Source organism: Pan paniscus, chromosome 12, assembly GCF_029289425.2.
Source record: "Pan paniscus chromosome 12, NHGRI_mPanPan1-v2.0_pri, whole genome shotgun sequence".
Classification (NCBI taxonomy): Eukaryota; Metazoa; Chordata; class Mammalia; order Primates; family Hominidae; genus Pan; species Pan paniscus.
This window is the reverse complement of record NC_073261.2, coordinates 94,729,933-94,748,164: the sequence shown is the minus strand read 5'-3', so window position 1 is coordinate 94,748,164 and position 18,232 is coordinate 94,729,933.

The window sequence follows — 18,232 nt, the reverse complement described above, 5'->3', positions numbered from 1 at the left end:
CCTGCCTCAGCCTCCTGAGTAGCTGGGACTACAGGCGCCCGCCACCACGCCTGGCTAATTTTTTTGTATTTTTAGTAGATACGGGGTTTCACCGTGTTAGCCAGGATGCTCTCCATCTCCTGACCTCATGATCCGCCCACCTCAGCCTCCCAATCTGACTGTTTTGAGCCAAAAAATTTACGTCTTGAGTTTTTCATTTTCTTTTTGAATCCTCTCCAATGAAGTCAGAAGCAGCTGTTCCACCCTAGTGTCCATGTGGTCTGCATATGAATTATCCATATACTCTATATGGATAGAGTAGATTTTTGAAAGTCTCTACCTCTGATATTTTTTCCTTCTTGCTTGAAATACCTTGAGGGGCTTTTCTGACTGATAAAGTATTTCAGTACTCTCTATGGATATAATGAATATGCAGATATTCCATATGGATATAATGGATTAAGCAGCCACTTAATCCCCCAAAGCCTTGCCTTCAACAGGAACTTTATTATAAGCAACTACATGCAATAATTTAAGTAGCTATTTTCCCACTATATGCCATGACATACCAATATCTGTTTTTCTCTAATAGGTGAGATTATTGTTGCTTCAAATCTAACCAGATCTGACTCCATATTTGATAACCTGTTTCTTAGTGCCATATACTTTATCAGTCAGAAAAGCTCCTCTAGATATTTCAAACAAGAAAGAATAAATCTCAGAGTTAGAGGCTTTCAAAAATGTAGAAATGACCAGGGGACTGAAAGTACAGAAATTCTGAGAGGCTATCACCAGCAATCTGAGCTGCCAAGAGCACTAAATGGGTGATTTGTAGGAGGCCAGTGAGAACATATCTCCTGTTTACCAAAGCACATCCTCTGCTTACCACAGTCCTAGCAGCAATAATGGCTTTTGCTTTTCCTCTGACTTCCAAATCACATGTGAATGTCATTCATTGAAAGAATATAATGAGGTATCCTACTGTAAGGGATTCTGAAAAATGTAGTTCAATTTCCTAAGATACAGGGAAGAGCACAGAAAATAAAAAATTGTGCTGAAATTTTAATAGGTAATTTTGCGCATAATGTTAAAAAGTAAGTTATTTAAGGAAATGATGGTGGCTTTAAAGGATAGGATGGGGTGGTGTGTGTGTGTGTGTGTGTGTGTGTCTGATGTCCTTACCTAGCAGAATAAAAAGTTGACATCTGTGGTGGATATCACTGCCGCATAATTCTTTTTCTTTCAGGCCCACTGGAGAATTGCCTTTTCTTGAGTTCCTTGAGGTTAGGTGTGGCTTACTTTCACCAAAAAAATTGGAGTAGAAGTCATATGTTTTACTTCCACATGTAAGCTTTTAATTGCTCATACTCAATGCCCCACCCCATTGTTTCATTGTTGGAATAATAAATCAAATGTTGGCATGAAGGTGAAATGCTGAACCATCATTGGAAAATATAAGCTCCAGAGAGTTCCCCTGACACAGAATGGCCTTTGCTTGAGCAAGAAATAAATATTTATTGATTTAAGCCACAGATTTTTGTGGTTTTTTATTGCAATGAGACATATCTCAACCCAGTTAAAATGGCTTTTGTCCAAAAGTCAGGCAATAACAAATGCTGGTGAGGATAAGGAGAAACGGGAACCCTCATAAACTGTTGGTGGGAATGTAAATTAGTATAGCTACTACAGAGAACAGTTTGGAGGTTCCTCAAAAAACTAAAAATAGGGGGGTGGTTCCAAGATGGCCAAATAGGAACAGCTCCAGTCTACAGCTCTCAGGGTGAGCGACACAGAAGACGGATGATTTCTGCATTTCCAACTGTGCTACCTGGTTCATCTCACTGGGGATTGTTGGACAGTGGGTGCAGGATAGTCGATGCAGCGCACCGAGCATGAGCCGAAGCAGGGCAAGGCTTCGCCTCACCCAGGAAGCACAAGGGGTCAGGGAATTCCCTTTCCTAGCCAAGGGAGGCTGTGACAGATGGCACCTGGAAAATTGGGTCGCTCCCACCCTAATACTGAGCTTTTCTGATGGTCTCAGCAAACGGCACACCAGGAGATTATATCCCGTGCCTGACTCGGATTGTCCTACGCCCACGGAGCCTCGCTCATTGCTAGCACAGCAGGCTGAGATCAAACTGCAAGGCGGCAGCAAGGCTGGGGGAGGGGCGCCCGCCATTGCCGAGGCCTGAGTAGGTAAACAAAGCAGCTGGGAAACTCGAACTTGGTGGAGCCCACCGCACCTCAGGGAGGCCTGCCTGCCTTTGCAGACTCCACCTTTGGGGGCAGGGCATAGCCAAACAAAACGCAGCAGAAACCTCTGCAGACTTAAATGTCCCTGTCTGACAGCTTGGAAGACAGTAGTGGTTCTCCCAGCACACAGCTTGAGATTTGAGAATGGACAGACTGCCTCCTCAAGTGGGGTCCTGACCCCCGAGTAGCCTAACTGGGAGGTACCCCCAAGTAGGGGTAGACTGACACCTCACACGGCTGGGCACCCCTCTGAGACAAAACTTCCAGAGGAACAATCAGGCAGCAACGTTTGCTGTTCACCAATGTTCGCTGTTCTGCAGCCTCCGCTGGTGATACCCAGGCAAACAGGGTCTGGAGTGGACCTCCAGCAAACTCCAACAGACCTGCAGCTGAGGGTCCTGATTGTTAGAAGGAAAACTAACGAACAAAAAGGACATCCACATCAAAACCCCATCTGTACATCACCATCATCAAAAACCAAAGGTAGATACAACCACAAACATGGGGAAAAAACAGAGCAGAAAAACTGAAAATTCTAAAAATCAGAGTGCCTCTCCTCCTCCAAAGTAACGCAGCTCCTCACCAGCAATGGAACAAAGCTGGACGGAGAATGACTTTGATGAGTTGACAGAAGAAGGCTTCAGATGATCAAACTTCTCTGACCTAAAGGAGGAAGTTCGAACCCATGGCAAAGAAGTTTAAAACCTTGAAAAAAGATTAGACAAATGGCTAACTAGAATAACCAATGCAGAGAAGTCCTTAAAGGACCTGATGGAGGTGAAAACCATGGCACGAGAACTACGTGACGAGTGCACAAGCTTCACTAGCGGATATGATCAACTGGAAGAAAGGGTATCAGTGATGGAAGATCAAATGAATGAAATGGAAGTGAGAAGAGAAGTTTAGAGAAAAAAGAAGAAAAAGAAAAAAACAAAGCCTCCAAGAAATATGGGACTATGAGAAAAGACCAACTCTACGTCGGATTGGTGTACCTGAAAGTGACAGGGAGAATGGAACCAAGTTGGAAAACACTCTGCAGGATATTATCCAGGAGAACTTCCCCAATCTAGCAAGGCAGGCCAACATTCAAATTCAGGAAATACAGACAAAGCCACAAAGATACTCCTCGAGAAGAGCAACTCCAAGAAACATTTGTCAGATTCGCCAAAGTTGAAATGAAGGCAGAAATAAAGACGTTCTTTGAAACCAATGAGAACAAAGATACAACATACCAGAATCTCTGGGACACATTAAAGCAGTGTGTAGAGGGAAATTTATAGCACTAAATGCCCACAAGAGAAAGCAGGAAAGATCTAAAATTGACACCCTAACATCACAATTAAAAGAACTGGAGAAGCTAGAGCAAACACATTCAAAAGCTAGCAGAAGGTGAGAAATAACTAAGATCAGAGCAGAACTGAAGGAAATAGAGACACAAAAAACCCTTCAAAAAATCAATGAATCCAGGAGCTGGTTTTTGGAAAAGATCAACAAAATTGATAGACTTCTAGCAAGACTAATAAAGAAGAAAAGAGAGAAGAATCAAATAGATGCAATAAAAAATGATAAAGGGGATATCACCACCGATCCCACAGAAATACAAACTACCATCAGAGAATACTATAAACACCTCTACTCAAATAAACTAGAAAATCTAGAAGAAATGTGTAAATTCCTCGACACATACAACCTCCCAGGACTAAACCAGGAAGAAGTTGAATCTCTGAATAGACCAATAACAGGCTCTGAAATTGAGGCAATAATTAATAGCTTACCAACCAAAAAAAGTCCAGGACCAGATGGATTCACAGCCGAATTCTACCAGAGGTACAAAGAGGAGCTGGTACCACTCCTTCGGAAACTATTCCAATCAATAGAAAAAGAGGGAATCCTCCCTAACTCATTTTATGAGGCCAGCATCATCCTGATACCAAAGCCTGGCAGAGACACAACAAAAAAAGAGAATTTTAGGCCAATATCCCTGATAAACATCGATGCAAGAATCCTCAATAAAATACTGGCAAACCAAATCTAGCAACCATCAAAAAGCTTATCCACCATGATCAAGTGGGCTTCATCCCTGGGATGCAAGGCTGGTTCAACATATGCAAATCAATAAACGTAATCCATCATACAAACAGAACCAAAGACAAAAACCACATGATTATCTCAATAGATGAAGAAAAGGCCTTTGACAAAATTCAACAACCCTTCATGCTAAAAACTCTCAATAAATTAGGTATTGATGGGACATATCTCAAAATAATAAGAGCTATTTATGACAAACCCACAGCCAATATCATACTGAATGGGCAAAAACTGGAAGCATTCCCTTTGAAAGCTGGCACAAGACAGGGATGCCCTCTCTCACCACTCCTATTCAACATATTGTTAGAAGTTTTGGCCAGGGAAATCAGGCAAGAGGAAGAAATAAAGGGAATTCAAGTAGGAAAAGAGGAAGTCAAATTGTCCCTGTTTGCAGATGACATGATTGTATATTTAGAAAACCCCATCATCTCAGCCCAAAATCTCCTTAAGCTGATAAGCAACTTAAGCAAAGTCTCAGGATACAAAATCAATGTGCAAAAATCACAAGCATTCTTATACACCAGTAACAGACAAACAGAGAGCCAAATCATGAGTGAACTCCCATTCATAATTGCTTCCAAGAGAATAAAATACCTAGGAATCCAACTTACAAGGGGTGTGAAGAACGTCTTCAAGGAGAACTACAAACCACTGCTCAACAAAATAAAAGAGGATACAAACAAATGGAAGAACATTCCATGCTCATGGATTGGAAGAATCAATATCATGAAAATGGCCATAGTGCCCAAGGTAATTTATACATTCAATGCCAACCCCATCAAGCTACCAATGACTTTCTTCACAGAATTGGAAAAAACTACTTTAAAGTTCATATGGAACCAAAAAAGAGCCCACATTGCCAAGTCAATCCTAAGCCAAAAGAACAAAGCTGGAGGCATCATGCTACCTGACTTCAAAGTATACTACAAGGCTACGGTAACCAAAACAGCATGGTACTGGTACCAAAACAGACATATAGACCAATGGAACAGAACAGAGCCCTCAGAAATAATGCCACACATCTACAGCTATCTGATCTTTGACAAACCTGACAAAACAAGAAATGGGGAAAGAATTCCCTATTTAATAAGATGGTGCTGGTGCTGGCAAAACTGGCTAGCCATATGTAGAAAGCTGAAACTGGATCCCTTCCTCACACCTTATACAAAAATTAATTCAAGATGGATTAAAGACTTAAGTGTTAGACCTAAAACCATAAAAACCCTAGAAGAAAACCTAGGCAATACCATTCAGGACATAGGCATGGGCAAGGACTTCATGTCTAAAACACCAAAAGCAATGGCAACAAAAGCCAAAATTGACAAATGGGATCTAATTAAACTAAAGAGCTTCTGCACAGCAAAAGAAACTACCATCAGAGTGAACAGGCAACCTACAGAATGGGAGAACATTTCTGCAATCTACTCATCTGACAAAGGGCTAATATCCAGAATCTACTAAGAACTCAAACAAATTTACAAGAAAAAAACAAACAACCCCATCAAAAAGTGGGCGAAGGATATGAACAGACACTTCTCACAAGAAGACATTTATGCAGCCAACAGACACATTAAAAAAATGCTCACCATCACTGGCCATCAGAGAAATGCAAATCAAAACCACAATGAGATACCATCTCATACCAGTTTGAATGGGGATCATGAAAAAGTCAGGAAACAACAGGTGCTGGAGAGAATGTGGAGAAATAGGAACACTTTTACACTGTTGGTAGGACTGTAAACTAGTTCAACCATTGTGGAAGACAGTGTGGCGATTTCTCAGGGATCTAGAACTAGAAATACCATTTGACCCAGCAATCCCATTACTAGGTATACACCCAAAGGATTATAAATCATGCTGTTATAAAGACACATGCACATGTATGTTTATTGCAGCACTATTCACAATAGCAAAGACTTGGAACCAACCCAAATCTCCATCAATGATAGACTGGATTAAGAAAATGTGGCACATATACAACATGGAATACTATGCAGCCATAAAAAAGGATGAGTTCATGTCCTTTGTAGGGACATGGATGAAGCTGAAAACCATCATTCTCAGCAAACTATCGCAAGGACAAAAAACCAAACACCGCATATTCTCACTCATAGGCGGGAACTGAACAATGAGAACACTTGGACACAGGAAGGGGAACATCACACACTGGGGCCTGTTGTGGGGTGGGGGGAGATGGGAGGGATAGCATTAGGAGATATACCTAATGTAAATGACGAGTTAATGGGTGCAGCACACCAACATGGCACATGTATACGTATGTAACAAACCTGCACGTTGTGTACATATACCCTAAAACTTAAAGTATAATAAAAAAAAAGAAATTACTTAGTGGGTACACCGTACACTATTCACTCAAATCCCAGACTTCACCACTATGCAGTATATCCATGTAACAAAACTGTACCTGTACCTCTTAAAATAAAGAAAAAAAACTAAAAATAAAGCTACCATACAATTGAGAAATTTCACTGCTGTGTATATACCCAAAAGAAAGGAAATCAGTATATTGAAATATCTGCACCCCCATGTTTGTTACAGCACTGTTTACAATATCCAAGATTTAGAAGCAACCTAAGTGTCCATCAAGAGATGAGTGGATACAGAAAATGTGGTACTTGTACACAGTGAAGTACTATTCAGCCATTAAAAATGAATGAGACCTTGTCATTTGCAACAACCTAAATGGAACTGGAGGCCATTATGTTAAGTGAAAAAAGCCATGCACAGAAAGACAAACATTGCATGTTCTCACTAATTTGTGGGATCTAAAAATTAAAACAATTGAATTCATGCAACTAGAGAATAGAAGGATAGTTACCAGAATTAGGAGGTTAGCGAATGAGTGAGGGGGAGGTGGAAATAGTTAATGGGTATAAAAAAAAAAATAGGGTTGATCTGGCAAGGTGGCCAAATAGGAACAGCTCTGGTCTGCAGCTCCCAGAAAGACAAATGCAGAAGGCAGGCAATTTCTGCATTTCCAACAGAGGTTCCCAGTTCATCTCACTGGGTCCAGTTAGGCAGTGGGTGCAGCCCATGGAGGGTGAGCAGAAACAGGGTGGGGTGTTGCCTCACCCAGGAAGTACAAGGAGCCGAGGGACCTCCTTCCCCCAGCCAAAGGAAGCCATGAGGGACTGTGCTACCCGGCCTTAATACTACACTTTTCCCACAGTTTTTGCATTCGGCAGATCAGGAAATTCCCTTGTGTGCCTACACCACCAGGGCACCAAGTTTCAAGCACAAAACTAGGCGGCTGTTTGGGATGACACTGGGCTAGTGGCAGGAGCCCTTTTTCATACCCCAGTGGTGCCTGGAACTCCAGCAAGACAGAACTGTTCACTCCCCTGGAAAGGGGCTCAAGCCAGGAAGCCAAGTTGTCTCACTCAGTGGGTACCACACCTATGGAGCATAGCAAGCTAAGAACCACTAGCTTGAAATTCTCACTGCCAGCACGGCTGTCTGAAGTTGACCTGGGACTATCGAGCTTGGTTGGGCGAAGGGCATCCACCATTACTGAGGCTTTAGTAGGCAGTTCTCCCCTGACAGTGCTAAGGAGGCCAGGAGGGTTGGACTGGGCGGAATTCACCACAATGCAGCAAAGCAGCTGTGGCACAACTGCCTCTCTAGATTGCTCCTCACTGGATGGGGCATCTCTGAAAAAAAAGGCAGCAGCCCAGTCAGGGACTTACAGATAAAACTCCCACCTCCCTGGGACAGAGCACCTGGGGGAAGGGATGGCTGAGGTCACAGCTCCAGCAGACTTAAACTTTCCTGCCTGCCGGCTCTGAAGAGAGCAGCTGATCCTGAAAAGGAGGATTCTCCAAGCACAGTGAGCAAGCTCTGCTAAGGGACAGACTGCCTCCTCAAGTAGGTTGCTGACCCCTGTGCCTCCTGACTGGGAGAGACCTCCCAACAGGGGTCGATTGACACCTCATACAGGACAGCTCCAGCTGGCATCAGGCCGGTGCCCCTCTGGGATAAAGCTTCCAGAGGAAGGACCAGACAGCAATCTTTGCTCTTCTGCAACCTCCACTGGTGATACCCAAGCAAACAGGGTCTAGAGTGGACCTCGAGCAAACTGCAGCAGGCCTACAGAAGAGGGGACTGACTGTTAGAAGAAAAAGAGAAAAAACTAACAGAAAGCAACAACATCAACATCAACAAAAAAAGACCCCCATACAAAAACCCCACCCAAAGGTAATCGGCCTCAAAGATCAAAGGTAGATAAATCCATGACGACGAGGAAAAACCAGCACAAAAATGCTGAAAATTCCAAAAACCGGAGTGCTTCTTCTCCTCCAAATGATCACAATGCCTCTCCAGCAAGGGCACAAAACTGGACAGAGAATGAGATTTACAAATTGACAGAAGTAGACTTCAGAAGGTGGTTAATAACAAACTCCTTTGAGCTAAAGGAACATGTTCTAACCCAACGCAAACTAAGAACCTTGATAAAAGGTTACAGGACCTGCTAACTAGAATAACCAATTTAGAGACGAAAATAAATGACCTGATTAAGCTGAAAAACATAGCATAAGAACTCCATGAAGCATACACAAGTATCAATAGCCAAATTGATCAAGCAGACTAAAGGATATCAGAGATTGAAGATCAACTTAGTGAAATAAGGCATGAAGACAAGGTTAGAAAAAAAAGAATGAAAAGGAATGAACAAAGCCTCCAAGAAACACAGGACTATGTGAAAAGATCAAACCTACGTTTGATTGGTGTTCCTGAAAGTGATGGGGAGAATGGAATCCATTTGGAAAACACACTTCAGGATATTATCCAGGAGAATTTCCCCAACGTAGCAAGACAGGCCAACATTCCAATTCAGGAAATACAGAAAACCCCACTAAGATACTCCTCGAGAAGAGCAACCCCAAGACACATAATAGTCAGATTCCCCAAGGTTGAAATGAAGGAAAAAATGTTAAGAGCAGCCAGAGAGAAATGTCAGGTTACCCACAAAGGGAAGCCCATCAGACTAACAGCAGATCTCTCTGCAGAAACCCTACCAGCCAGAAGAGAGTGGGGGCCAATATTCAACATTCTTAAAGAAAAGAATTTTCAACCCAGAATTTCATATCCAGCCAAAATAAGCTTCATAAGCAAAGGAGAAATAAAATCCTTTACAGACAAGCAAATGTTGAGGGATTTTGTCACCACTAGGCCTGCCTTACAAGAGCTCCTGAAGGAAGTACTAAATATGGAAAGGAAAATCTGGTACCAGCCACTGCAAAAACAAACCAAAATATAAAGAACAATGACACTATGAAGAAGCTGCATCAACTAATGTGCAAAATAACCATGTAGCATCATGATGACAGGATCAAATTCACACACCTAACAATATTAACCTCAAATGTAAATGGGCTAAATGCCCCAATTAAAAGATACAGACTGGCAAATTGGATAGAGTCAAGACCCATCAGTGTGCTGTATTCAGGAGACCCATCTCACGGGCAAAGACACAGGCTCAAAATAAAGGGATAGAAGAATATTTACCAAGTAAATGGAAAGCAAAAAAAAAAAAAAGCAGGAATTGCAATCCTAGTCTCTGATAAAACAGACTTTAAACCAACAAAGATCAAAGAAGACAAAGAAGGGTATTACATAATGGTAAAGGGATCGATGCAACGAGAAGAGCTAACTATCCTAAATATATATGCACCCAATACAGGAGCACCCAGATTCCTAAAATTTGTTTGCTATTGCTTCTCTAGTTCTTTTAATTGCAATGTTCAGGTGTTGATTTCAGATCTTTTCAGTTTTCTGATGTGGACATTTAGTGCTACAAATTTCCCTCTTAACACTGCTTTAGCTGTGTCCCAGAGATTCTGGTATGTTGCCTCTTTGTTCTCATTGATTTCAAAATACTTATTTCGGCCTTAATTTCGTTTTTTACCCAGTATTCCTTCAGGAGCAGGTTGCTCAATTTCCATGTAGTTGTGCAGTTTTGAGTGAGTTTCTTAATTCTGAGTTCTAATTTGATTGCACTGTGGTCTCAGAGACTGTTTGTTATGATTTCCATTCTTTTGCATTTACTGAGGAGTGTTTTACTTCCATGTATGTGGTCGATTTTAGGATAAATGCTATGTGGTGCTGAGAAGAATATAAATTCTGTTGATTTGGGGTGGAGAGTTCTGTAGATGTCTATTAGGTCTGCTTGGTCCAGAGCTGAGTTCAAGTCCTGAATATCCTTGTTAATTTTCTGTCTCATTGATCTGTCTTATATTGACAGTGGGGTGTTAAAGTCTCCCACTATTATTGTGTGGGAGTCTAAGTCTCTTTGTAGGTCTCTAAGAACTTGTTTTAGGAATCTGGGTGCTCCTGTATTGGGTGCATATATATTTAGGATAGTTAGCTCTTCTTGCTGCATCGATCCCTTTACCATTATGTAATACCCTTCTTTGTCTTCTTTGATCTTTGTTGGTTTAAAGTCTGTTTTATCAGAGACTAGGATTACAATTCCTGCTTTTTTTTTTTTTTTTTTTTTTTTTGCTTTCCATTTACTTGGTAAATATTCTTCTATCCCTTTATTTTGAGCCTGTGTCTTTGCATGTGAGATGGGTCTCCTGAATATAGCACACCGATGGGTCTTGACTCTATCCAATTTGCCAGTCTGTGTCTTTTAAAAATTTAATGACTGCCCTGCTGGGCTTTGGACTATATGGGGCCTGTAGCCCCTTTGTTTTGGCCAATTTATCCCTTTTGGAATAGGAGTATTTACCCAATGCCTGTGCCTCTTTTGTATCTTGGAAATAACTAACTTGTTTTTTATTTTACAGGCTCATAGGCAGAAGAGGCTAACCTTGTCTCAGATGAAACTTTGGACTTTTGAGTTAATGCTAGAATGAGTTAAGACTTTGGAGGACTGTTGGAAAAGCAGGATTGTATTTTGCAATGTGAGAGGACATGAGATTTGGGAGAGGCCAGGGGTGGAATGATATAGTTTGCATCTGTGCCCTGACCCAAATCTCATGTTGAATTGTAATTCCCAGTATTGGAGGTGGGGCCTTGTGGGAGGTGATGAATCACGGATGCTATTCTCATGATAGTGAGGGACTTCTCACAAGATCTAGTTGTTTAAAAGTGTGTGATACCTCCCCCATCTCTCTCTTTCTCCTGTTCCAGTCATGTAAGACATGCCTGCTTTCCCTTTGCCTTCCACCATGATTGGAGCTTTCCTGAGGTCCCCCAGAAGCTGTCATATATTCTGTACAGCCTGTAGAACCATGAGCCAATTTAACCTTTTTTCTTTTTAAATTACCCAGTATCAGGTATTTCTTTATAGCAGTGCAAGAATGGACTAATTTAAGATCCCTGATGGGAGATGATGAATAGGGCATTACAAGGAAGAAAGAAGAAATCATCAAAAGTATGGCAATCAAAAGGAACATGATATATTGAGGAAAATAATAACCAAACCAGTTTGGAAGGAGCAGAAGTTTTTTTCAGGGAAGTAGTAGGAGATAAGGTTGGACGGTTGATTGAGACAGAAATCTGGGAGCCCTTAAAGATCAAGCAGAGACTTATTTGTGGGATATAAAAATCAAAACAATTGAAATCTTAGAGACAGAGAGTAGAAGGGTGGTTACCAGAAGCTGGGAAGGGTAGTGGGGGCCTGGGGGAGAGGTGGGCGTGGTTAATGGGTACAAAAAAACAGAAAAAATGAACAATACCTACTATTAGATAGCACAACAGGGTGACTATAGTCAATAATAACTTAATTGTATTTTAAAATAACAAAAAGAATATAATTGGATTGTTTGTAACACAAAAGATAAATGCTTGAGGGGATGCATACCCCATTCTCCACGTTGTGATTATTATGCATTGCATGCCTGGATCAAAATATCTCATGTACCACATAAATATATACAAATACCCACAAAAATTAGAATTTTTAAAAAAAGACCAATCAGAGAATTCAGACTCTATCCTGAGACATTGGGATAGCCTTAAATGTGTTTTAATACTCGGATGATGAACAAGATGGTGACTTGAAAGATAAACCAAACACCAGGAAAGTGAGGAGACTGCACTAGAACCAGATAGACCACTTAGAAAGTAAGAAGTGATTAATTCTGAACCAGGGAGACTAAAACAGGAATCAATAAGAGGAAACAGAAAGATTTATCATTAAAACTTTGGAACAGTGAGGGGACAGAGGGAACATCAAGAATGACAGATTTCCAGCTTACATGATTCAGAGAATAAAGTTCTGAGAAAAAAAAAAAAAAGAAAGCCAGGAAAAAAAATAAAACGTTAGACCTGGAAAATTCCTTTAAAATTATCATGTCCACATGCTGTCTTTTATAGATAATGACTGCAGGCAAAAGCTAGTGCTGAAGAAAACAGAGGGGCTTTGCTTTTAGTGAGTTTTCGGAACATGATTCTCATCACTTCAGAGGCCAGGAATGGAAACACCCACTTATGGGAAACAGCACCAGCCTTAGGCAGAGTCACATCCGGCCCCTGCATGAGGCTCATCCCACCTCTCTTGCTCCCTCTGTGCTGCCCAGAATCTGCCCTAAGCATTGGGTCATCTCCCGTCTGAATCCTGAGGGCTTTCTCATTTCCCTGCCTGGCGTCACCCTTTACCTAAGTCTGTGCCTTTTACTTTGGCCCCAGATTCATCATCCTTGCTTATACCTGCCCTGGGAACATTTGTGCTAGTTCCATAGTACCCCTTTCTCCATTCTTCTTTATTCACTCCTCCACATTCATTCATCCAACATTTTTATAAGTTCTGGAGATAGAATGGTAAGCAATACATTTTCAGTGCTTTTGAAGGCTTACATTCTAAAATGAAATCAAGTTCTCCCCGACTCCCCTAAAAGAGGAAACAAATAATTACAACAAAATAATTTAAAATCATGGTAAGCACTAGGAAGAATAAAAAATCTGTGATGAAGATAAGCAAAAGAATATAGAATTGTGAATACAAAATTAGGTAGAAAACTAAGTTTATTAAGAACGAGGAAAGGGGCCAGGTGTGATTTACACCTGTGGTCCCAGCACTTTGGGAGGCCAAGGCAGGAGGATTGCTCAAAGCCAGGAGTTCAAGATCAGCCTGGGCAGCAAAGTGATACCTTGCCTCTTAAAATAAATAAATAAATTATTAATAATAGGAAGAAAAGAAATCACACAAATCACAAATTTTTAAAAGTGTATAGAAACTACAGTTTTAAAAAATCTTTCTAGTGATTTGAACCTTTTATGATTATGAAGTGATGCACTTTAGTGCTAATAATACTTTCTATCTTAAAGTCTACTTGTGTGATAATAATATAACTACATGAACTTTTTTTAAGTCACGATAAAACTAACCATGATGTATCTTTTTCCATTATTTTACTTTCAACCTTTTTGAAACTTTGTTTTTAATCTTTCTCTTATAAACAGCCTATACTGGTTTTTTCTTAAATTCAATTTTAAAAAACCTTGTTTCTTAACGGGAGCATTTGATCCATTTACATTTAGTGAAATTACTGATATTTTTGATTTTAGATCTGTCATCTCATTATGTGTTTTATTAAGCCACCTCTTCTATGTTCCTTTTCCTCTCCTTTCATGCGTTCTTTTGGGTTGGTTACTTTTTATTATTCTACGTTTTTTTATCTACTAGTTTGGAAGTTCCACACACTTTTCCACTCTCTTAATGATTATCCTAATGAATCATGAGGGCTTTTTTTGTTTTGTTTTATCTGGCTTATTTCTTTATTTATCCTAATTGCCTGAGTAGAACCTCCAGGACAATGTTAAACAGAAGTGACAAGAGCACATATCCTTTTCTAGTTCCTGATATGAGGAGGAAAACATTCAGTGTCATGCTATAGCACCTAGCTCCCAGCTGAGATTTTTAAGCTCAGATTTTATCTCTATGAATGTAGTAAGCATAGTGGTTCTACAATCCATATTGAATCATTTCGGTTTTTTTTTTTTTTTGAGACAGAGTCTCACTCTATTGCCCAGGCTGGAGTGCGTGGCATGATCTCAGCTCACTGCAACCTCCGCCTCCTGGGTTCAAGCGATTCTCCTGCCTCAGCCTCCCAAGTAGCTGAGATTACACACATGCACCACCATGCCCAGCTAATTTTGTATTTTTAGTAGAGACAGGGTTTCACCATGTTGCCCAGGCTAGTCTTGAACTCCTGACCTCAAATGATCCACCTGCCTCAGCCTCCCAAACTGCTGGGATTGCAGGCATGAGCCACCACGCCCAGCTTCATTTCAGTATCTGATGTCTCTTCTGAACTACTTTTTCTGCTGGTTCTTGCTTATGTTGTTTTATCTCTTGGTGTATCTCATTGTTTTTCATAGTTTTCAGGCCACTTTTAACTTATTAATAGAAACAATTTGAAGCCTTAGATGGTGTTATTTTCCTTCAGAGAGACTTTTTACCTTCTGTCAGGTACCTGGTGGGAACCAAGGTTTTCTGAGTCATCAAGGTGACCTACCAAAATATAGTTCATATCCTTATTCCCAGGGCACATCTGTCTTAGTCCATTTGGGCTGCTGTAACAAATTACCCATAGACTAGGCGGCTTAAACAACAAATATTTATTTCTCACAGCTCTTGAGGCTAAAACAATCAAGGTCAAGTTGCTAGTAGATCCAGTGTCTGGTGAGGCACTCTTCCTGGTTTGCTGACAGCCATCTTCCTACTATGTCCTCACATGGTAGAGAGCAGGTAGAGAGCAAACTTCTTATAGAGATCTGCTTATTTAAAAGTGTGTAGCACTTCCCCTCATGCTCTCTTGCTCCTGCTCCCACCATGTAAGATGACTGCTCCCCCTTTGCCTTTTGCCATAATTGTAAGTTTCCTGAGGTCTCCCCAGAAGCCAAGCAGATGCCAGCATCATGCTTCCTGTACAGCCTGCAGAACCATGAGCGAATTAAGCCTCTTTTCTTTATAAATTACCCAGTCTCAGGTATTTCTTTATAGCAGTGCAAGAATGAGCTAATACATCCACCTTCTAATACCATCAAATGTGGTGGATTTGGAGTCAAGATTTCAACATATAAATTGGGAGAAGGACACAAATGTTTAGTCCATAGCAATATCCCTTTGAGATCTGAGTCCTGAGCAAGGAGTGTTTCAACAATTTTCCCACCATTAGAGGGCACAGGACTCTTATCCCTGTCCCTGCCAAGGTAGTGTGTGACTCTACCTTTCATCCTTTTCCCTGGAATAGGAACGTGTATCCAGCGTAAAAACATTTTTGAATGGTGAAGCCCTTCAGGGTCTTAACCTCCTGACTCCAACTTTTATCTCCTTCCTACACTAACCTGCCAAAAGTGTAACCTAGTCCCAATCTTTGAACACCACCCGGGCAGAAGCCACTGAGGCTGCCTATCTTTCTCAAGCTGATCACAATTTCATAATTCTTCACTATTGTTTTTCCTTATTGTTCCTTTTAAGACTATTTTTTCTACCCAGTTTTTTAGTTGTCTTTAGAGGGAGGGTTATTACCAAAGCCAGAAAATTCTATTTTCATTTTAGTAACATTACCCTCCGAATAGTAGATGAGAGGATATTTTTCTTTTTAGATGTGTAATAATCCATCTGATTAACAAAGAAAGAATGAAAAATCTTGTTTTCATTAAAAAAATCTTGTTTTCATATAAAAAAATTGTTTTATAACAGCCTATGAAGTAATGCATGTAGGCATCTAATTAATATCTGCTATATCACTAAGTGAGGGATATCCAGACATCAGCATAGGAGAACACAACGCCACCTATGAAGTAGTCACCCCCTCAGAAAAAATCAAACCTGAATCGAGTCTCTCTAAATCTAGCCTCTAAAGCCATCAACAAATCTATAAGAAATACTGAGGACAAAGGGATGTGTTAAAATATACTATAGAGATGTGATAAGCAAACTCCAGGGTGTGAGACATTCAGGAGAAACAATTCAGTTCCTTAACAAATAAATAGTAATGGAAAAAAACAAGGTTGGGGGGACTTATATATTAAAATAGATTTATGAAACATAATGAATCACAATGCATTGATCTTATACAAATCTTGATATTTTAAAAACTGTCAAAACTATGCTATTTATAATGTAATTGAGAACTTGAACACTGACTCAAAAATATTTGATATTTTAAAGCATTACATTTTTAAATATGATAACACTATTGTGGTTATGTTTAGCAAAAAAGGAGTATGTATATTTGTGTCTGTACATATATGTGTATATATGTACATATAGTATATAATTGCATATTATATAATCTACTACACATACACACATATATTAAGTATAATAGTTCTGGATAAAAAATTTGCTTAAAACTAATACAGGGAGGTAAGAAGTGAAGGAGAGTGTGGATGCAGACAAAAACTAAAAGACTATTATATAGAGAATGGGAGATTGGGTTGGTGGGGGAAAAGAATACAAACAAGATCATTCTGGAGCCTATTGTAATGTCCAGATGATAGATGATGCTGGCACGGACTAAGGTAATGAAGCAAAATAGAAGAATTTGAGATATATTTTGACTTTGAGATTTCTGTAAGAGATTCATGAATATGTAAAGTAGATAATAGCCAAGGAGAGATAACCTAACTTGGGATGAAATTATATCAATGAAAGGATGATTTTTAAATCTAGGGGAATTAATGAGCCCACTTAGGTCAAGTGTATTAAGGCAAACATTTATCGAACCCTAATATATCAGTTAGTAGATTTACAGCCTGGATTGGGGAGACAAGTCAATGGCAAATCCTGTGATAAAATATGGGCAAAGTGGAGTGTCAGGTGCAATGGAAGCAAGATCCCTCTCCACCCTGCTCCCCAACCAGTCACGGGGGATGAACTGTGAATAAGAGTTAACAAACTTAAATGACATCTGAAATACTGTCACCAACCGAATTGTTCAACTTGCACCAAAGGAAATCATTGTTTTTATTGATAACATCATTCTTTCAGCTTTATCTTTTCAAAGACTGAATTTTAACGGTTTCAGGCTCTGGGTAAAATGTCATGCCCATATCTTGGATGCCTTCAGGAACAGATGGGGCCTGACATGTTCAAAGCAGTCATAAGCAAACTAAAATCCAATTTTCCTTGGTAGGAGGGCACTGGAACAGCCAAGTAGTCTGGAGGGAGAGGCTGGGCTGGGAGTATGTTCTTGCTGATTCACAAGGCCTATTTATACAACCCCACATGCCCTTCAAGTTTTCTCCTGCCCTGAAAGTACAGGCTGCAAATGAGCACTAGTTTATGGGCACAGCTGATTCCAATCTCTCACTTGTCATGAACTAATGTTTTATGATATGTTGAGGTGACCCCTGGCTAGAAAGACTCTGTATAAATGCTTTTCATTGTTTTCTTGTTTGTGATGTATTGAGCCAGAGGATGTGCGTAACCTGATCAACCTAGTAAAAATTTTAATCTCTTCTATTTTTATGGCCTTCCAGGAAAAATTCCATTTAGGGGAAAAGTAATGACTTTCAGAACTAATTCTCAAACATCCCAACAACATGTTACCAACAATGGGCCCACTCCTATCAGGGGTCTTCACTCCTCTAAAAGTTTTCCTAATAGTTTTTGTTTGGAGATTGGTGTGTTCAAGCACTTGAGAGGCAGGGTCTTTGTCAGTAGAGGGGGTGGTGGGGTCACTGAGCGTGTACGTGGGAGGGACAGGGGAAGTCTTAGGAGCTACAGGCTTCAATTTGCTGTTAGGATGCCATCTTCGAGGGCCTTTGGCCCACCAAGACTAGAGGTTTTGCTTGCTATCAAATCTCTCAAAATGGTAATCACAGCTAAATGAACAATCTCATTTAATTCTCACAATAAGCCTGTCAAAAATGTATACCACATATACACCCTGCATTTTACAGATAGAGGAACTAAGGCTGAAAAAAGTTGTGA